This window comes from Leopardus geoffroyi, chromosome C2, assembly GCF_018350155.1.
Source record: "Leopardus geoffroyi isolate Oge1 chromosome C2, O.geoffroyi_Oge1_pat1.0, whole genome shotgun sequence".
Taxonomy (NCBI): domain Eukaryota; kingdom Metazoa; phylum Chordata; class Mammalia; order Carnivora; family Felidae; genus Leopardus; species Leopardus geoffroyi.
In genome coordinates, this window is record NC_059333.1 from 78,436,199 (window position 1) to 78,459,531 (window position 23,333).

The window sequence follows — 23,333 nt, forward strand, 5'->3', positions numbered from 1 at the left end:
AGAGAGGCGTTCAGAAAATTTAAATTTCACCTGCAGCAAAATCACCTCTCTCATAACTACCATCTCAGCATTGTGCCCAGGGAAAATAAACTCAAACCTCTGAACCTAGTTTTTTCTACTTTTTTAAAAATCTTAATCACCAGTTAACCTACCTTGATGTGTATGTGGGTGGTTGTTAATTGGAATGTAAAATTCTGTGTTCGACTAAAGGATTAAGTATTCAGACTAAACATCTGAATATGTTGCAAATGAGTATTATTTCTGTTTGCTCCATTTTGTTGCTGGGTCCCCACGTTTGCCTTTACTTAAAAAAAAAAATAACCTTGATCCCTATATAATGTGAAGGAAAATATCAGCTTTCTCAGGTGATGCTGTCTCCAGTTGGCATATTATCTACACAGATCATCTTAGTATGTGATTCATTGTGACTATCAGTAGACTAATTTTACCCCAGGAAGAAATTAACTAAGCTCTTCATCATTACTTTTAATATCATAAAGTGTTAATAAATAGTGTACTAAGATAGTCAATCATCTTAAATTTGCAAATGAATACTCTGAGCTTGTTACATAACAGAAGATAATAGCATTGGATTTATTGTTGATAATTTCCAACCTGTAAGGAGAAATACATTCATTTACTCAAGTTAAACACATTATGAGCATCTATTATTTACTAGCAAGAATAAAGGCCACTGAAAATAAAAGCAAATAAAACAGTGTCATCTCTAGAAGATCAATGTATAGAAAGTAAGAGAGGAAACCAAACCTCTAATAAATAGAGTATGTATAACGCTATGAAAGTACAAAGATAAAATATATCAGCTCATCTAAAGGATCAAAGAAAGAGCCTTAAAGAAGGAGAAGAAATTCGCTATGCCAGGTAAGAATTAATAATATGAGTGAGCAGTCTATGGCGACAGCATAGACAAAATCCTAAAATGGAAAATCATTTGGTGTATGTGAGAAAATTGCAAGAAACTCTATGTTAGTAGAGTATAAGATTTAGGGCAAAGAACACTGGAAAACAGAACTGGAGAGAGGAGAAGAAAATCATACGCTATGTTTAAAGAAAGCTTAAATATTTCAATACTTTCAGGTTTTGCAACACATTTTAAAATTAACTTTTCATTTTGAGATAAATACAGATTTACATACAGAGAGAGTCCATGCACCTTTTATGCTGTTCTCCCAATGGTATACAACAACTTACAAAACTGTTCAAACATATTCCAACCAGGATATTGACACTGCTACAACTCACTGATCTTATTCAGAAATTCTCAGTTTTACTTATACTCGTGTGCACACATGCATCCATGCATGAGTTACGGATGGATTTCTTTCTGCACATCCATATCCACCTCTACAGCATTAAAGGGTTTTAAGCATGAGGTTGCCAATCAGAATATGTTTTGTACTGAGAAATCTGGAAGCTGCATGAAGGAAAGATTTCGAGCACATCAGTTTATGGACAAAGTGGTTGCACCAGTCCAGGTAAGACAAGAGGATGCTAGCAGAAATGGGGATGGAGAAGATGGCCACAAACTGAACTACTGGCAAAAGGCTCAATCAGACCTTGCTTATGTTACATTCATATTTTCCCTCTAGTCACTCTCTGACACCTAAAGACCTTCCCTATATTTCTGCTGTCCCCACTAACCAGCTGCAAAACCGCGGGCAAGTCTCTGAGCTTCAGCTTCCTTGACTGTGACACAGGGACAGTCGCCTCTGCTCTGCTGCCTCACAGACACCTACCCAGTCCTCAATGATTTCCTCCCCACAAGGCATTTCCCAGTCCTTCACTTGAACTATAATCTTCCTTCTCCAAACTTTCTTGGCCTTCAGTTGCATCTCATCAATGATTATTCATCCTACTTTCCTTGGACAACAATCGAGTGTAGAGAATTTTAAGTAACTTGAAGGCAACGTCCATATGTCTTTGCATCCCTTACAATTTTATATTTCCTTGAGGTTGGAGTGGAAGGAACATGGGTTTTGAAGTGAGACAGACTTGGGTTCAAATTTTAGCTCTACCATTGTCACACTTTGAGGACATGGTCAATTTACTTAGCCTCTTTGTATCTTCAACTATGCTTCCTTTACCAGGTGGTTGAAATAATGTGCTACCTATTTTGTATACAGTGCCTGGTGCCTGGGTTGGATTAGGTCAGGTATTACAAAATGTGTATCCAGGAAAGAGTTGCTGAATTGAACTAATTAAATAGCATATTTGAAAGGCCTGTGAAAGTTGTAAAAGTGTCACACAAAAGTTATTAAACCTGAATTATCCCCTCATTTCTCTCCAGTTCAAACTGTTCTTTCTCTTTCTGTGTTCTTTCACCATAAAATGCTCGCCATCGCCTCTCTTTTCTCTCCTAGATCACCTTTATTGACATCGAATAGGGCAATAGCCCCTCTCCTTTCATCCCTCCCCCAAGACCTCAAGCTTTACAGTGACTTTACTACAAAAGTTGAGAGTGAGGTTTGGAATACATCAGCAGTTTTCAAATTGGTTGCATGAAACTCTAGGGTTTCCGGTGCCTCGGTGTGTTCACCAGATGTAAAGAAATGGCCATATTGATAGGAGTCCAGACGCTCTTCCTTCTTAACACCAAGAAGTTTGGCTTTTGCCTGTCTTATGTATAGTAGTGTTCCAAGCAAGATTTCATTTGAAGAACAGGTTCTCTCACAGTGTTTTAGAAAATCAGTGGTCTGAGTTAGAGGATCTTCACTGTCTCTCCTGTGCAAATCCAGAATTGATTCCAGGTCTCTGAATAAAGATGTAAAATATTATTGACAGGAAGGAAGGAGATCAGCTAGTGCCATAGGGCAGGAAGAGTGAGATAAACCCTACCTATCTTTAGAGGCTTTGCCTTTGGATGAATCTCAGTGTCAATTTACTCATGGAACAATCACTGTGTTCAAGGGGGTTTGTCAAACCAGTCATACCCACAGACAGGAAGCCTCAAGTCACTTTTTTTTTTCTTTTCAGTTTGTTTTTTGTGGATTAAATACCCTGTGCTCTTAGTATTAACTCAGAAAAAAATAAATAAATAAATAAATAAATAAATAAATAAATAAATAAAGGAACCCTACTCTGTAGAAGTGAGCTGAAAACCCCAAGAGGTATCCACCAACAGTTTGCATTTTCTCTTGCTTTTTTCTTTTCTGCCCCAGGAGTCGTCACTCAAATCCCTTACATTAAGTTTCTTTCAACACTCCTGAAAATCTCCAAATCTAATATTTCAGAGTTCCAAACAACCTTAGTATTATAGATGGATTTTAGAATTAATAGATCTCTGAGACCATCTAGCCTACTTTTTCTTATTTAATAGGTGGAAAAAGTGAAATCAAAAAAGAACCAGTTCACCCCAGCTATATTGTACTCAACATAAGTCTTTACCCACAGTCCAGGAAAAATAAATTGAATCATCAGGCACAAATTTTCATCATGAATTGCCCAACCCTTGGCCTCTTGGAACAGTTCCCATACTTAGCATTTTCTGGATATTTAAAGCCTCTTTACTCCCCTTTAGAGCATCCATACTTAAAACTATGAGAGTAGGAATATACTTGATTGTATACCAACATCCTCTAATTCACTTAACAAAACAAAACAGAATTTGGTAGTGATGCAGATCAGAAAAGAAGCTGATTGGCTGTTCCTCGACTTCCTGATTCAAAGGCTCCCTTGACAGGGTGTCACTCCTGGTATAGAGACAGAATGTGTTATGGGGAACACCAGAAAAACAGACCTGGAGTGCCCCCTCAGGAACTGTGCCAACACTTGGAAAGATGGGGTCACACATGAATCTAAACCTTTGGGGACCACATAGAATGTCAAAGTCACTTGTGCCCTTAAACACTGTCTAGACTTGCTATCTATTTTCACAAGGAAACTGAGGCTGATACCTTAAAAACTTAGCCTAGATCCACTGTTGTGCTAGAGCACTGGCTAATGAAAGCAGACTGTTCAATATTCTGGAATTTTTTCAAGCCAGTTTTTAAACACAGTCATTATTATAATTTATTACAAAGTATTAAACTTTAAATAATGTTAAAAGCAAAGATAATAAATACTCAAACCTGATAACTTCCTAATTATTTTACTATTATCTATGTTCTTGAACGCCTTTTTAAAAATATAATGTAGGGAAATTACTCAGATTTTTAAAAAATCCTGTGTGAATTTATTGCTACACTTATCTAATAATGTACTTTAGTGAACTATTTATGTGCAAAAGACTCAATAATACATATATTGAGTATTATGTGAAAAGCTATGTGGGGATTTATTGATGAATGAGACATGTATGTTGTTTTTTGAAAGTTTTTCATAGTTTAGTGTCAGAAATAGAACACCTTCAATGTTTGCCTAAATTTTACCCTCTGTCATAACCTTATGTACTCTTAATTTCCCTCTGGACTGGGATCTTCTGAAGGGCAGAAAAGCCAGCATGGAACATTCATTTTGGTTTGTGCTCTATTTGCCTGGTGATTGGCAGAAAAGGATTGCCATTGATTATGACAGGATTTCACATCACTGGGCCTGCTTTTCCAGTTTTCCACATGACACTTTTAGGCTCAGAGAGGTTAAGGAAGTTGTTCAAGTTCACTCAGCTAGTAAATGATAGAGCTGGGCTTTATTTACTAATTTATTAATTAGTTAATAATGCTGGGCTTTAAATTTAAGATTGTATGACTTCAAAGTTCATGCTTTATTAAATTATATATATTATATATAATATACATATATGCATATATAATATACATATATAATAATGCTCATGCTTTATATATATAATATATATATGGTTCTAATTTTCATTCATAATAAAAGTTTTTATAGTTAGAATTTTTTTTTCTGTAAAATAACAAAAATCCTACCAACTCTGTCTCATCACAATCATTACCCCTTTTCTTCCAAGTGAGCAGGAAATGATGTGAGAAAACGCATACTGACCAATGAATGATATTGACAGAACATTTGGCCTTTCTGAAGACTCTCAATATTGGTAAGAGCTGACTCTAAAATGTCATGTAAGAAAAACAGCTGAGGTCACTATTGTTTTCCAAGGGGACTTGAGCAGTCAAAACCTATGGGATTGTTCCCAATTCTCAGATAAAAGTGATTTAAAACTCTGAACGTGACTTCTTCTGTATATCCATCCATCCAACCTACCAATCCATCAAATTATTGCTTAACCTCTCTGGACCTTCCCCCAAACAAGTCTTCCAGTTGGCCTCAGGAGTTTTCCAAATCACATAATGCCATTTTTATTTTTAGTTCAGAAGCAATCCTGCATTTTCAGCTTACTCTGCTATTATAACCACTCTGATTATTAATTGTCATACTTAGTTTAAAGGATGCTGAAGAACACCTTGATGCTCTTTAATAAATTGCCTAATCATTGGACACAACAGTGCCCAAGAGCCCTGGAGGAGTAAATTTATTCATATGCTTTAGATATATGTCAAAGTCCAGAAACTCAGTCATATAATCTAAATAAGGTACATTAACATCTTTTCTTCATTAAATGGAAATCTTTCCTTTTCAACTTCATGTTGAAAAATGACCAGTCTGTTCCTTATCTTTATATTAATCCCAGAGTCAAACCCATATATCAACTTCACTTCCAGCAAAGAAAACTCACATGGATAAAATGCATTTAGAGCACATATATATATATATATATATATATATATATATATATATATATACACACACACACATATATATATACACACACACATATATATACAATATATATAGTATATATATATTGTATACATATATATATTGTACATATACATTGTATATACATATACAATGTATATGCATTGTATACAATTGTATATATATTGTACATATATGTATTGTATATATATATATAGTATATATATATATATATAATTTTTTTAATTTTATGGTTGAACTGATAAACTGTATTCTTAAGAAAATCTCTTTTATATCTGTCAATATCCATTTATCCTCCATTCTGCCATAATTAGTGGAGTTCCTTTTCATCTTCAGACGCCTTTTCTCTTCCCACTACCACCTGTCTGAAGACCTGATTTCCCACAGCTTGCTTCTGCCATAACCCTTTACTGTGCACCCCGAACTCCCAATTCTCCCATCAAAGTCTACATATATCTAGGGTCAACTCACCAGTTGTTAACTCTGAGGTAGTGATCTTTTCTTCTCTCAAGTACCAAGTCCTCTAAAGTCGATATTTTGTGCCCCAGTCTCTATCCTAACCGATTGCTGCCTTCAGGTAATGATTTGTCTGGCTGTAACCCCGATCTCTCACAGCCCCATCCCAGTGAACCTTCCTGCTGCTATCATGTCACTGGTCAGCAATCTCTTCTAACTTCTGTGTGATCATCAATCTTCCCCAAACAGTACTTCTATCAGGCTACTCCTTTCCTGACTCAGATTTCATAATCGCTCATCTTCGTACCCTGGGCAAAATCTAATTAGACCTCATCCCTCATCCTTTTAATTCCTTTGGACAGACCCTCTTTTCCAAATTATTCAGCTAGCTGTACCCTACATGTTATTTCTTTTCAGCAAGTGTCTTTTCAAATTATAACCTCTTATACTCCCCCAGGTCACATTCTTCACATTTACTAACATCTAGTACAAAGCTCAGCACACCTAAAAAAGGTACTGCAATACACTAAATATTTGTGTTGCCTCCAAAATTCGTAAGTTGAAACTTATCTCCAGAGTCATAGTATTTGTAGGTGGGGCTTTGAGGAGATGATCAGGTCATTATGATAGAGTCCTCATGAATAGGATTCATGCCCTTATAATAGAGGTCCCAGAGAGCACTCTTCCCCATTCCTCCTTGTGAGATTACAGAGAGAGAAGACTGCCATCTATGAACTAGGAAGTGGAACCTCACGAGACACTAAATCTGCCAGCACCTTGATCTTGGACTTCAGAGCCTTCAAAATTGAAAATTGTAAGAAATAAATCTCTGTTGTTTATAAGCTACCCAAGCTGTAGTATTTTGTGATAGCATACTGAAGGGACCAAGACATCCACCATATTTTTTTGTTTATTGTTTGAGTTTACTTTCTCAATTTGGCATGTTTTAAGCATTCCTGTCCCTAGTTAATTCTACCGTAATTTACTCATGTTGAAATGGTGTTTCCATATTGTATACCCAGGTCCTCTAACAAATGAGAGGCTGGGAGTCAAAACACATATTCCTACTTTCCTGGTTCTTTCTAGCAAAGAGTTATAGAACAAAAACAAAAAACAAAACTGAAAAAGGCTTTATTTCTCATCCTCTATACTTTCTACAAATAAGAACTCACAGGGATTTTATTCACAGTCCCACAGGAAACCTACAGGGATCTCGTGCTAAACCCCAGGCATCCTGGCTCCCTCTGCAATGCTCTGAAGAAAGTGTGCAATTATAACTTCCTATGGGGCACCTGGGAGGCTCAGTGAATTAAACATCTGACTCTTGGTTTCTGCTCAGGTCATGATCTCACAGTTCATGAGTTCAAGCCCCGCATTGGGTTCTGCACTGACAGCAGAACCTGCTTGGTCTTCTCTCTCCCCCTCTCTCTCTGCCCCTCCACAGCTTGCTCGCTCTCTCTCTCTCTCTCTCTCTCTCTCAAAATAAATAAATAAAATCATAAAAAATGTAAACTTCTTGTAAACTGAGCTGTCTCTAAATCCATGAACATAAAAAAAACAAAAACAAAAACAAACAAACAAAAAAAAAAAAACATCATCCAACATCACTGTCCTATAATAAATTGATCAGTTAATAGTCTGATCCATTTAAATCTAGAATTTGGCATCTGGTGAAGATAATGATAAGGGAGACTTGAACCCATCTTACTTCTAATATCATTTTTGACATTATAGCATGCAAATATAGACACTTGCAAACTTACACACAAGGAACATATCTATAAACTGCCCCCCAAATTACAATTTAGAAGACATCTGGGGCTGCCTGTGTGGTTCAGTCGGTTAAGCATCCGACTCTTGGTTTTGGCTCAGGGCATAATCTCACAGTTCCTGAGTTCAAGCCCCACATCAGGCTTTTTTGGGATTCCCTCTCTCCTCTCTCTGCCCCTCCCCTGCTCTAACTCTCTCTCTCTCTCTCAAAATAAGTAAATAAAATTTAAAATTTTTAGAAGATATTTGAATAAATGTAATCACCATTACATCAGGCTTTGAATATGTTAGAGTTTTGTACTAATGTGAAGACCTGATAGGAAGTTCGTGTAGCATCCATGACTGAGATATATGAGCATCGAGTTCTGGAAGGACTATGGGAAAATACAAATCTACAGGGGAGTTTTCCTAGGATGCAGTTTTCTTACGATTGCAAGCATCCTCACCCTGGATACTTACAGACTATTATCTGATCATTATATTTAAACACTAGAAGATGGTAAATTATCAGATCCCATCTAAGCTTATTTTTTCTTGCCTCAGTGCATACTGAGGCATAAATATTGTAATTATTTATGTACTTGCCTAATTGTCTCCATTAATATATTAGTATTTTATTTTATTTTATTTTATTTTATTTTATTTTATTTTTCAACGTTTATTTATTTTGGGGACAGAGAGAGACAGAGCATGAACGGGGGAGGGGCAGAGAGAGAGGGAGACACAGAATCGGAAACAGGCTCCAGGCTCTGAGCCATCAGCCCAGAGCCCGACGCGGGGCTCGAACTCACGGACCGCGAGATCGTGACCTGGCTGAAGTCGGATTAACCGACTGCCCCACCCAGGCGCCCCAATATATTAGTATTTTAAATATAGGATGGTGACACAATTACTAGAGCATATCTCAGAAACATAGTGGTCAATATTTTATTGCTACATAAATAATGATTCACATTTGTTATACATACTCTAGTATGAAGTTATTTCCACATACATCTCATTTGATAGTCATATTATGACCTATGTATCATCTGAACCATATGAAATCATTATTTTAGAGGTCAAAAATGGTGAAATATAGCAAGTTTATATGGCTCAAATTCATAGCATGGGTATTACTATAGCATGGAAATTCATAGCATGGATAATCAGTTAAATAGCTGATTAAAAGACTGGTTAAGGTCATACATTCGAAAAGGCACATCCAGGTCTTGAACCTCATTCTTAGGAGTGATTAGATGGACAACCCACCAAAGAAAGCAACAAGGAGTGACATTTGTATTAAGTGATAAGAGATTTTCTGTGTTCTTTTTAAATATAAATTTGTCTAATGTGTACATTTTATTCTAAATATGATCTACAAATTATAGCAAAATAATTTAATGTGTTTATCAGCTGTATATGTGATGGGCTGAAGAATTAGTAGTAAAAATTAAAGAAAAAAACGCTATGGCAGGAAGCTTCAAGAACAAATTCTTTGGAGCACCCACCCTTACCGATTTGCTAAATTATCTTATGTATTTCCTTCAACGTAAGGCTACCATATATTTTCACCTGCCCTGACTCCATTTGTTCCAAGACTTGGTACTGAAATAGCTTAACTTCAAAACTTTAAGGTGCATTTTATTTTATTACAACAGGAGATAAGATTTTAGTGGTATAAAAAACAGAAGTTTTTAAACATTAAAAATCAATTATCTTGTTATTCCTGACCCTCACAAACACCTTCATTTTCTCTGTTCCCTTCATTCTACTTCCCTTTGATCATGCTTTACCCATTTTGCAAAAGGGTTTTTACAGGGTCTGTCTCGTGTATAAAGTTCATATTACCATGTTTACCTAATTCCTTAACATTTGATATAAGAATTGTTTATACCAGGCTATTTCAATAATTTGTTTGTTAAATTTTATTCTAAGTTGTTAAACATACAAATTGGCTAAAGGGAGGAAGTGCAGTTTAACAAATCTTAAATTTTAGAGATTTTTTTTTCTGAATGGGATATGATACATGTTAAAGGATATTACCTGGCAGTAATGTTTGATATTTAAATAATAAATCATAAGGATTTATCTATTTAGCAACACATTTATAGACATCATCGTGAAAAGAAGCAGGAGAAAGAGAGAGAGGCTCTGTCATCTTTGGTTCATCCTATCTGCACTTCTGTATATATTTTCAGACACTTACCTGAAACTGTATTATATATCTACTTATATATTGTCAGTTTCACCCACAAGAATGTAAACTCAATGAGAGCAGACTGTTTGTTCACTGCTGCATCTCCAGGGTCTAGAACAGTGCCTAGAAATACTGCATAATGCTTGTGAATAAAGAATGAGAACATTAAGAGATTTCATGGACTGGAATCCTATCTGTTTATTTTTCCAACTACCCCTACCCCATGTTCCCAACACTCCCATGTTAGCTATTGCCTCAGTTCCACTTTAAAGACGTGAGGAAACTATAGTTCTCAATAATTAAGAAATGTCCACATTACAGCCTCTTGAAGATAAAAACTTACATGAATATATCTTTGCATATATCTTTGCATGTATGTTCATATATAAATAACAGAATTCATAATAATACAGCATTCATAAATATTTGTTGAATGAATGAATGGCCTTTGTTCACACAGACTAGTAGAGTTAGTGTACAAATACGGGTCAAATTGATTCCCAAGTCTTTTTTTTTTTTTTCCCCTGATAGATCATAAAGAGACAGGTACATACACCTCAGAAGTTCCTGAGAACTTCAGTGTGATGACAACCCAATCCCAATGGTGATCCTGAATCATTAAGAGTTTGCATGGTACATACTATTCTTGGTTTAAAAAGACAGTGAAGTATGCCTTATGCACGGAAATATCAACCTTCCAATATTCTTTTAAAATACTATTTAAAGAGTATATGCTTGTTTATCTAGAAAATCCAACAGCCCAGAATGACATATTCCCAAGGGCTCCTGGTAGAGAAAGTTTGTTTTTACTAAGACAGTATGGCTCTCTTTGTTCCTTTCTGATCAGGATCACATCTTGTCTTAGAGTACAGTTTCTTATTTACAGTTTCTAATGGAGACGTAGCTCTTGGGCATAAGAACCTCATTGATTTCAGTAGTCTAACACAGTAGCAGGCACCAAGTGGGTGTCAAGCAAAAGCTTCTAGAAGGAAATATTTGGAAAATAGAGTACACATGACTATGCCAATCCTTACAGAAACAACAGTTAACATTTGATTGCTGCTGTAGGCAAGGTATTCTGCGATATGCCTGACATGCATTTATTTCCACAACATCCTATGATGTACATGCCAATACTATCCCATTTTACAGAGAAGAAAACTGAAGCCAAGTGGTAATTTACTTCCTCCAGAGTACATGGTAACTGGGAGGATGGGACATCTGGGGTCTGAAGGATTTGGTTTGAGAGTCTCTAGTCTGTTAATTACAAAGTGAATGGCTATGGGCAGATTATCCTGCGTCTCTAAGGCCGAATTTCCATATCTGTAACAGTGAAAAAAGAAACAGCACCTATCTCACACAAGAGGGAAGGCCTTGAAATCTTACCTCAGAAGGTTACTCCACTTCCTCAGCAACAGGCAGTCGGTGTCACACTTAAAGTTCAAGAGAACCACCTGACCCACATTTGGAAAATACAGAGTCCCTGTCCCTACCTCCCAAAGATTCTGTTTCAGATGATCTGGCATAAGGCCCAAGAATCTGCACTTTAAAGAAACTGCATGTGAAAGCATAAGGCTTGAGAAATCACCTACATTCTAATCCCTTTGAAGCTTTTATTGAAAATGTAGCACCTTGATAAATCTGCATTTTCTACAAATATCCATCCTCACATAGGCAAGCCATTATCACATTCTTGCTCACTAAAATGTCTTTTTTTATCACCTGAATCAAACAGCATGGTGTAATGATTACAGTTAATATTGTATAATACATCCTACATGCCAGGCATTGTTCTAAATGCTTGATGGATAATAACTCATTCAATCCATCAACAATCCATGGTTTGACTATTTGAATCCTCATTTTATAGATGAGGAAACTGAGCCACACAGAGCATAAGTAACTTCCTCAAAGTACACACTCAGTCCATGAGGGCGACAAAGTCAGCCGGCTGGCTCCAGAGTCTGGAGCCTAACTATCTATCACACTGTGCTGACTCTCCCAGAGACAGAGGTCAGAACCCTGGCTTGCAGGTGATCCTGGTCAAGTCTCTGCTCCTCTCTGGGATTCAAGTTCCTTCTCTAGGAAGTGAGGGGGCTGTCCCTAGTGATCTCTCAGGCCCTCTGGTCCAAAGATCCTATCATTTATTTTACAGGAGACTTTTGACCTTGTTATCTGACGGACCAAGGCTCTAGAATTGCTGACGGTAAGACACGTTCTCTCTTCTAGAACTGCCCCGCTGTTATTTTTTCTTTACCTGCCAATTCAGAAAACTTTCCTCTGAGTCACTTGTCCTTTCTTCTTGGTGAGGAATCCAAATGCACTTCAGTCTAGAGCCGGTAGGTAGATCTATCTCTACAGACTTCCTTCTGAGCCCGCACTGCTGTCTTTGTTTAATCAGGCTTCCAAAGTGCTTATGCCTGAGCCTGTTTCAACCTCATTACCCTCCCAAAGAGGCCCACCGGCTTCTTGTTCCTGCTTTCCTATTCTCCTTTTGAGCAACAGTACTCTTCAGACCTAATTGGTGCTCAGTCCCATCTCTCTAGAGTCATCCTCACACCTGTAATTCTGTGCTATCACCCCATTCCAGGCTTCAACTCGTGGGCTTTTAGCCTCCTTTTTCTTAAATCTGGCTACACATTATGACACTTGGGGGGAGGGCTGAAAATAGAGATGCCTGAGTGCTACCCCAAAGCAATGAAATCAGAATGTTGAAGAATAGGATCTGGGAAGAAGTATTATTCAAAAATTCAGAAGTTCCACAAGAGATTCTAATGTGCGGCATGGTTGAGCAACACTGGTGTCCAGGGCTGATGATTCTCTAGTGGGGGGATAAGCAAACTGGAATCACCTGGGCAGCTGGCTCCTCCTCACGCCCAGGGAGGGAAGTCTGGGCATGTGAGGCAGACAAGGAGCCACCTTCCAGGTGGTTTGAAGAAGCCCCTTTGTGAAACAAAGTTCTAGCTGAACCTTTAAAAGCAAGATGGATCACTACACCTTTCTTTCACCCACCTTAGTGGAATATCCCGAGGCTTCTCACTGCATCCTGCACCAAGTTATTATTTCTTTTCTTTTTTATGTTTTTTAATGTTTATTCATTTTTGAGAGAGAGAGAGAGAGAGAGAGAGAGAGTGAGCATGAGTGGGGGGAGGGGCAGAAAGCGAGAGGGAGACACAGAATCTGAAGCGGGCTCTAGGCTCTGAGTTGTCAGCACAGAGTCTGACGCAGAGCTCGAACCCACGAACCTCGAGATCCTGATCTGAGCCCAAGTCGGATGCTCAACCGACGGAGCCATCCAGACACCCCTATTTCTAATCATGAAGAACAATGCAGAGGAAAAAGCACTTGACTTGACAGTAAGATCCATATTCTTCTTCTCTGTCTGGACTAACTCGCTGGGTAACTTTGGGGGATTCCCTTTTTTCAGTCAAAGCTTCATTTCCTGCTATGTGTAAAAGAAGCTAATTGGATTACTAATCACTAAGCTTCCTTCCTATTTTAGTATTCTTCTATTTGAAGGCCCCAAACCTATTGTTCCTCAACTGTTACACAATCAACCCCAGTTCTTTCTTTCCACATTCAGCTGACGCCAGACGGCACATCTAGGCAAACCTCTTCCTGATCCCTGGTGAAGATTGCCCACTGCAAACCAATACCGGGCTTCAAAGGCTCTTTTAAACTTCCTTACTATACCAAGAACTACAGCTGCCCAAGCTTCAGTTCAGGCCCCTGGGTCTTCACAAAGGTCCTTCCTGTCAGAGTCCTCTGAGAGCAACCCCATGTGAGAGCAATCACCTTTCACATTTCTCAGCGTCCCACCTCCTGCAGGAAGGCAAGGATGATGAATCCTCTAGCTGTCCAGTGATTATAAGGTAACTGCAGTGTGGCCTTGGAAGGCTTCTGTTTGCTCACTCTGTCTTAGTGGGAGATGGCCGAGTCTGTAAGGAGGTGCTGGCTGATGAATGTGCAGCAGAGAAATGGTAGCCAGAGTTTCTCCCTTTCCCTTTCTGCCAGCTTCTAGTCCCCTTTTTCTTGGGAGATGCACCATCTAAAGGTGTTGGAGATGATGGCCTCTAAGGCCACCTACACTGAGACTCTTTCTAGGTAGTATGTACAAGTATGTGGGTGTGTCCCCCACAAGTAATTGGAATATACCTACACTAATAATGATAAAAAATAATAAAATAATAAAATCACTATTTGGCAAGATGAAAACTTAAACTGAGGAGTGTTCTTGGGTTTTGATCTGCTCTGCAGTGGTCAAGGTCCTCCTCTTTGCCCTAGTTCTTTGACTTTTGAATCTGGGATTGGAGGAAGGAGAAAAAGAATGAGGAAAAAAAAATTAGCAAGGGTATTTTAGTGAATCTACTGAATAAAGGGCTCTGAGTCAGAATAAAGGGTAAAAATGAAACATACATTGAGCTTGCTGGGGAGGGGAGCTTGGGTAGTAATTGGCAAAAGAGAGATTAATGGAGTAACATGAAGACTGAAGAGAAAAGTAAATAAGAAAGGAAAGTGTTACTCAAGGTTACAAACTGGCTCTTTAACATCCTTCCAAAGACCAAAAATAAATAAATAAATAATAAAGGAAATTTAAAAGAATGGAAGTAAACAAATGAAAAAAAGGAAAATTCTTTTAAGCTGTATTTCATCTGTGCTTTTTTAAAAAAATAATGTTTATTTATTTTTGAAAGAGAGACAGGGAGCATGAGCAGAGAGAGGGAGACACAGGATCTGAAGCAGGCTCCAGGCTCTGAGCTGTCAGCACAGAACCTAATGCAGGGCTCGAACCCATACAACTGCCAGATCATGACCTGAGCCTCACCCTTAATGACTAAGCCACCCAGGTGCCCCTGATCTGTGCTTTTTGAACACTGTCCTACCTAGACAACCCCGGCTGGCCATAGGCTTAATGGCATAAGAAGCATGATGATATTTAAGACACTTACCTACCTTTCAAACAAGGAGATTCCAGAACAGTTCATAGAGAAAAGGAGAGGCATAATCCCATAGAAAAAGACTTTCCAGGGAAATCTGGCTCCAGAAAAATGGAAGACTCTCAGGTAAAAAAAAAACAGAGGTCTATAGGGGCACCTGTGTGGCTCATTCGGCTAAGCATCTGATTCTTGATTTCGGCTCAGGTAATGATTTCACGGGTCCTGGGATCCAGCTCCGAGTGGGGCTCTGCCCTGACCTGCTTGGGATTCTCCCTCTCCCTCTCTCTCTGCCCCTCCCCCACTCTCACACACAGAATCACTCTCTGTCTCTCAAAATAAATAAATAAAATTTAAAATATTTAAAAAAAACCAGAGGTCTACAAACAACTACCCACATAAACAACTGCCGTCTATTTCCGTAAAGCATTTTGGAGTGCCGCCATGCTAATTTACTTCGAAGAGTCTGTGCACCGCTCACATCACAGTGTCAGAGTTGAGTAGTTGCAGCAAGGACTACATGGCCTATCAAGCTAGAAAGAGCTGCTATTTGACCTTTTACAAGACTTATTTATGAGTAACACTTACTACCAGACATTTTAAAAGAAAACTTAAAAAAATAAAAGTTTAACTGCATAATCATGAATACTTCAAATTATCAAGGAGGCAATGAGTAAGCATGTCTGTTTTTGGAATGTTTATAAAAACAGTTGGGGGGGGGATAAGAAGATTTCCAACAAATTAGATGCTAAGAGAGCACCTACGGAAGTGTGAAGTACGGGCACAACATCAAGGAGACAAACGGGATGTGATGGCTGCTGCAGGAACGAATTCAGAAATTTACAGCTCAGAAGGAGCTGAGCTTCGGTAAGTGATGCCACAGACTGGTTCTAGACTGGATGATGTAGGAGCAAGTATGAGAGGAAGGTTTCGCTAACAGGAGCAGCATGGTGTTCTGGCCACTGCAATGCTGTCGCTGGAATTTCCCTCTGCACAGTTGGTAATCCATGATAGTAAGCTCCACCCCTGGTTGATGCTTATGACGCATCCTTGAAGTTGATTTTGCTGTAGACGAGCACTTCCTGTTTTTCCAATATGTAGCCCCTGTCCATCAAAGCATGCCCTTAATGATATTATCTGTCTTTAACAATTTGTTGTTTTTGTTTTTTTAACAATTTTTAATTTTAGCTTCCCGGAGCCTGAGGGGAACAGCACATCAAAGAGCAAGCTTTCTCCTTTTCCCACATAAATGAATTTCTTAAGTCTATCCTTTGCATATATGTTCCCCATAACTACCAATTCTGTCTTCTCTTTGTAAGCTCAGTGTAAAGATTGACTTTTGGAGGGTGGATTCAATTTCAGGCTAAAAGGAAAAGAAGAAAACTGCTCTAAAGGATGGGGCTTATCCAGTGCAGAACAGATCTCCTCAGGCCTAATTTCCAGATTTTATAGAAGCAATAAATAATTTAGGGATTGGACAAGCATGACTATTTTTGATTAATGAAACTGACCTAATTTAAACAGGATATTTACGACCCCGATTTCAGATATTCTCTGTGACCTGCAGGTTAGTGAGGTCATGTTATTACAACATTGCACATAAAAAAAAATGCAAATTTAGAACATTTGTGTAAAAAAAAAATCTACAACCATAGCTGTTTAAAACAATATAAATTTTCACTTGCCAGTTCATCCACCTTCTCCTAGGAGCGGTCAGCTGCTGCCTGTAGGTATGTTTCCTACATCTTAGTTATCAAAAACAACTTTATTTGTTTATTTTTCAAAGTTATTAAGTTTGTCACAAGTATAGCGTGATACTCCCAAGTGAATAATGATCTGATTCAAGTGAAAGATGATATTTAGTATATTATTAATTATGAGATGATCTGTGATTGGCCCAGATGAAGGTGTGTGTTTGTGTGTCCAGAAAGTTATTAAATGGCAGTAGAACAACTTCTTAGTTTCAAAGATGCTGAAACATGGGAGTGACTTACGGGCAGAACACAGTGTGCATATGGGTGTGCGTGTGTGTGTGTGTCCATATTTTTTAGTTAAATGTTTTACCAAGTTATTGCAACAAATGGTTATGAGCTAGATCTAAAGGTTCTTGGAGATTCTGATAAGTCTCTGTTAAACAAGGTCTATGATTGGTAGATGCACTGAAGAGAAATTTTAGAATAGATTAGTGCCATAATGGGAAAGAAATGTGAATAAGATAGCTTTTTATTTTGGGTTATTTTCTTTTTTTTTTTTTTAATTTTTTTTTCAACGTTTATTTATTTTTGGGACAGAGAGAGACAGAGCATGAACGGGGGAGGGGCAGAGAGAGAGGGAGACACAGAATCGGAAACAGGCTCCAGGCTCTGAGCCATCAGCCCAGAGCCTGACGCGGGGCTCGAACTCACGGACCGCGAGATCGTGACCTGGCTGAAGTCGGACGCTTAACCGACTGCGCCACCCAGGCGCCCCTATTTTGGGTTATTTTCAAAGGTTTGGCTATAAAGTTCAGGCTACCGGAAAATCCTTCAGTCCTGTTGCAGTGAGTGCTGTAGATTTCTGGCTTCTCCAGTGTGTTGAGTGAGGTGAAAACTGTAAAGTTTTTTTTCTAATGAAACAAATCCACTGTTGGTACTGAGTTGGGGGTGGGGGGGAAGAGTGGCAAATTCCATCTCTTTAACAGAAGTGATCATGGAATAACGAATGGTTCCATATTTTGGAGTTCAAAGGTGAGTGAAGGATAACCTAAGTATGTGTAAATTACCATACTGTTTCTACAATGTATTTAAATTGAGAATGTAAGAAAATCTTACAATGTAAATTCATTACAACAAAATCGTCTTGAACAAATCTGCTATCCCTTGGGGTTTGACCTCTCTCAAGAAAAGTGAAAATAAAAGTATATTTCACGAAAGGGAGCATAATACATTAAAGGGAAGTATCTAATATAATTAAAGACAAAGGTTCTAAAGATGCCTAATGGGAGCATTGGGAACTGATTGGAAACATGCATTTTGGAATCCTGGTTTTGCCACACTATAGATGTTTGGCTTTGAGTGAGTTATGTATAAGCTTTCTAAACCCCATTTCCCTCATTTGGAGAATAGGGATACAAATACCTACTGTGTTATGTTGCAGTAAGAGTAAAGTATCTGGTCCAGATCCTGGCAGGTTCTCAATAACAGGTAGGTAACAGTTATCACTGTTCTAAACTGTGGTCTAAAGTGAAATTCCCATCCCCTGAGAATGATGAGTCATGGTGGTTACAGTGAAGTGCATGGTTCAGTTCTGTGGAGACTTAAAGTTATTTCTCAGACAATTTTATGGTCTCTTGATTTTTTTAACAAAAGAAAAGCAAACCAAGCCACTGCACAGAAATTTATACAGTGATAAATCTTTAGAATTCCACACTAAGAATCCTTGTGGTTTATGTACAGTACCCAAATTCTTTACCTGGCTAGCTGCTCTGATTTTTAGCACCAGATTTATATACCATGATGACTGGACCCAAAACCACCACAGGGGTGGTCTCAGACTTGGCACTTGTGACCTTATTAAGGTTTAGAATCATTTCCCATCAGTGACTATGTAATTGCAATAATCCTTTGCTGACAGGTATACACCTACTAGGTCTTTCTGCTGAACAAGACACATTTCCTGACGCAAAAAGTTGCACATTCATAGGAGACCAAATGTATTCTCCCTGAGAACTTCATCTTCTTGCTGGCCAGAAAATATCCTACATGATCTTTGTTTTAGAGTAAAAGATAACTAGGGGCACCTGGGTGGCTCAGTCAGCTGAGCATCTGACTTGGTTTCAGCTCAGGTCATGATCTCAGGGTTGCTGAGATCCAACCCTGCTTCGCGCTCTGACCTGAAAGTGTGGAGCCTGCTTGGGATTCCATCTCCCTCTCTCTCTCTGTCTCTCCCCAGTCTTGCTTGCATGCACTCTCTCTCCAATAAACAAACAAACAAACACCAAACATTTGAGTAAAAGCTAACTACAGTGGACAATAAATGACATACTCCCAAAACAATTGCCACAAACTGTATTTCTCATTCACACTAAGTCTTAGGAGAATATTTACTTCATGCAGCTCTCCTGTCCAACTTTTCTATAAGCAGAAACTCCGAGATCCAGAATCCTTCCATCCAGGCCAGGCTATCCTTCAGAGCCTCAAAAACTTCCCCTGGGTCCTCTCTATCCAGCCTATAAGTGAAGAGAGGAGGGAAGGGGAGACAGGGAGAAGAGAGGAAGGGAGAGAGCATGGGAAGGATCTTATAGTAATCTTAGGAACTGGGGAAGTAGCAAACACCAGTTCTGCCATATTGCATTGGTCAGAACCAAGTCATGTGGCCACATCTTACTTTAAGGGAAGCTGGAAAATATAGTCAACCGTGGAAAATAAAACAGTTTGGTGAACACATACCAACCAATCTTTTTCTTTGTTTCATTTTTTTTTAATTTGGTTTTGGATTTCAGGACGCAATTTTTTAAAAAAAAGATGATGCTGGTATCTGTGCATGTGTAAAACTGACATAGTTCTGAGATGCATGCTGAGTGAAATCTTTGACATGTATTTACCTCTTTTATTCATACTTCCTCCTAAGAATCTAGAGGCCTCTTACTTCTTAGAGGACTTTGGAAAGATTATCTCTAACCAAGAGAAATCTATCAAAGACTATGATGTACACCAACGAGAGAGAGAATCTTGAAAGCAATCTTGAAGGTAGGAAAAGTACCCCAAAGTTTACATAAAGGAAACTTCTCAAGATTTCCAAACACATGACTTATAAACAGACACCTTAACAAAACTCTGGCAAAGCAAGATTTCTTTCCTGTTGCTTGTTTTTCTGTACTTGTTCTTTGAATGTTGATATTCCTGCAGTGAGCCAGTACTATGTGAAGGGATGACTCCTGGAACCAAAGCTGAGCGTTAGTCTCTTTGCATATGTCTCAGTTGGCTCTCAGGACAAGCAGAGCGCCAGAGTTAGGACAGAACACTGGGAACATGAGCACCTTTCAAAATGTCATGACAAGGAAGGGATGAGCCCAGAACTTGAAAACACTTAGAAATTGTTCCTTTTCCACATTCCAACTTGTGACAGTCCTTTGTTATCTTAGATCACACACAAATTCCAATTACATGGTGTCTTTAATTTAACTACAGGTGACAATAACTTACCACTGAGCATCTGTAAATATCCTGTATAAATTGGAGAGTTGGAAACCCACTTTACCCAAATTGCTTATAAGTTTCAGATGTGTTACACAAAAATGGGAACTTTTAAAAATATACTTTGGAGAGAATGTAAGACAAAGCTTTAACCACTCTTACCATGGTGGACAAAATCTTTTCACTTGATGAAATATTTCCTAATTAGTGATTTGTGAAATCTCTTAAAAAACTTAAAAATGATTTATACTTACTGTATTCTTGGCATGTTTACTAATATAATATGCAATTATAAAGATTATGAGAACTTTAGTTGTAATTGTGAAAAGGGATGTAAAAAACTTCCAGGAAAAAAGATACCTAATATTAGAAATTTAATAACTGACTCAATTAACTCTACATATGAAATTGTAATTTAATTATTCAACTATAATATTTGTAAGAGAAAGATTTGAAATATATTTTGTTATTTAATGGCAGCCTTCAATCTCTGCTCCTTTCAAAATTCAAAGAGGAAGTAAGTCAGGGAGATGGGAAGATTGACTTTGTGAAGTTGTAATTGGAACAGTCCCCTGGGGTGGTGGAACACATTTAAGACTGCTTCCTAGTGGTTTGGGATAAGATAAATTTGTTTCAGATGAAGGAGACTTACCTCAAGAAAATTAGCTATTTATCCAAGAACTCAAAGACCAAAGGGAAAATATCAAAGGCTAGCTTTCAGTCCTGCCTAAAACCAGATGCTCATGTGTAGATTGTTTACTTAAGCACTGATAACCAGGCTCTTCCCCACTTGTTAAAACAAGTTAGTAGTTTGTCCATTCATTCAGCAAACATTTACTGAGTACCTATTACTTGCCAGGCAGTGTGTTAAGTGCCAGAAATACAGAGAATAAATCAAATGCTCTAAGAGCCCATGGGTGGGGGTAGGGATGGAGATGGAGGGGCCATCAAACCCACATTAAGAGCTAGGTTTGTGCATCTCGATACATATCTTTTTTTTAATTTATTTTCTTCTTTTTCGAGAGAGAGAGAGCACACACAAGCAGGGAAGAGGGGCGGGGTGGGGAGGGAGAGAGAGAATCTTAGCAGTCTCCACACTCAGTGCGATGCTGGGCTTGATCCCACAACCCTGGGATCATGACCTGAGCTGAAACCAAGAGTCAGATGCTCAACCGACTGAGCCACCCAGGCGCTCCTCAATACATATCTGATCTTTAAGCTAAATAATCAGGAATTCCAATCCCTACCTATCTCCCTACTGGAACGGTGGTCTGGGGGAATTCCACATAAACCTAGATCTTAGAGCTACAAGAGATGGTGATAATGGAGACCCCCATCACCCCTGAGTTTATAAATTGACCTGATTACAGCAGACATCTTCAATGGCTTCCTATCAAGTTTGAAGCCCAAACTCAATGGCATAGCTTTGAAGATGCTTCATGATCTGACTCTAATCTCATCTCATAAGAAAATATAATTCATAACTAGTCTTAATTTCTGAAAAAGTTCTTGCATTTCATGGCCTCTCTGCCTACTTTACTTTCTTTCAGTCATATGTGTTTACTAATCAGTGACTTAGCTAATCTTTATATCACCTCAAATATAAGTCTTCAAAAATGTTTCTTATCCCTCTCCAGTCAAGATAACTCTGTCTTCCATACTTCCATGGTTAGCTTCTAGTTCTTACTGAATTCTGCCTTGTGCAAAAGCTATTTGTGTACATGCCCATTTCTATTCCCTGTAACTGAGATCAAGGGCGATGTATTACTATATCTTAATATCCAGCACTGTACCTACTAATAACGTTGGTGCAGGGGTATAACCTCAATAAATGTACATTAATTTGAATTGCTCTATGTTTTCCTTGTCTAGCTTGGGCACTAAAACTCTCCAAAAGAAGGAAAACTCAAATTCTGTCTACCAGCCAGCTATGACTTTTTTCCAGGGTCCTCTAGACCCTCTCCTCTGTGATCCTTCATACTCTTGCTCTTTCTCTGTCCATCCAACAACACCCAGATCAACAGCTTCCTATTACAGAAGTTCCATCAACCCACGCCTTTCCCTCATATTCTTTATTCAAGCCCAGGGGTGACAAATTCAAATGCCCATAAGCACAAGCCACAAAACATCAATGCAAGAATCCAGCTGGAGGACAATAAGAAGTAGATGGACCTATCTGGAAATGATATGTCCCATCAAGGCAACTACAGGGGCACCTGGGTGGCTCAGTTGGTTAAGCCTCCAACTCTTGATTTTGACTCAGATTATGATCTCAAAGTTCAGGAGATCAAGCCCTGCATTGGGCTCCATGCTCACAGCACAGAGACTGACGGGGATTTTCTCTCTCCCTCTCTCTCTGCCCCTCTTTGTGCATGCTCTCTCTTTCTCAAAATAAATAAATAAACTTAAAAAAAAGGAACTAGATTATTATTTTTTTGTCATACAAATAATACTTTTCGGATTATAATGCTGTCATCATGCTACTACCTTAACATAAAGCAACACACCCTTCTGCATTAAACTCCATTCTCCGTATCTTTGCATCTTTTTTCTCTCCACCTGAAGTGCCTCCACTTTTATCTACCCTTCAAGGCCTGGAGCTAATGTAACTTACCTCCTTGAAACTTCTCCAATCCCTGCAGTTGGAATTTGAAATTAGTTTTGACCCTGTTCACACTGTCCCTTTTAAAGAGCTCTTGTCTACCACTCGTCAGAACACACCTCATGCCAGTTCTATTTGCATCCATGAGCTCTTTCTTTTTTTTTTTTAATTTTTTTTTCAACGTTTATTTATTTTTGGGACAGAGAGAGACAGAGCATGAACGGGGGAGGGGCAGAGAGAGAGGGAGACACAGAATCGGAAACAGGCTCCAGGCTCCGAGCCATCAGCCCAGAGCCCGATGCGGGGCTCGAACTCACGGACCGCGAGATCGTGACCTGGCTGAAGTCGGGCGCTTAACCGACTGCGCCACCCAGGCGCCCCACATGAGCTCTTTCTTATGGTGTCATCCTCTACCTCCCTCAGCACAGTGCCTCTGTACACACAAACTCTATATATACTGTTGAATTAAACTCACATGCCTTTGAAACTTCCCCTGAGCTGTAGCAAATTCTACAAGT

General features: G+C 38.6%; 1 protein-coding gene across 7 annotated transcripts in view; it reads right to left on the reverse strand.

Annotated features, from left to right (window-relative positions):
- TP63 (tumor protein p63) overlaps nucleotides 1-23,333 on the reverse strand; it is a 230,474-nt gene that overhangs the window by 145,919 nt on the left and 61,222 nt on the right. The gene's annotated exons all lie outside the window — the stretch shown is intronic.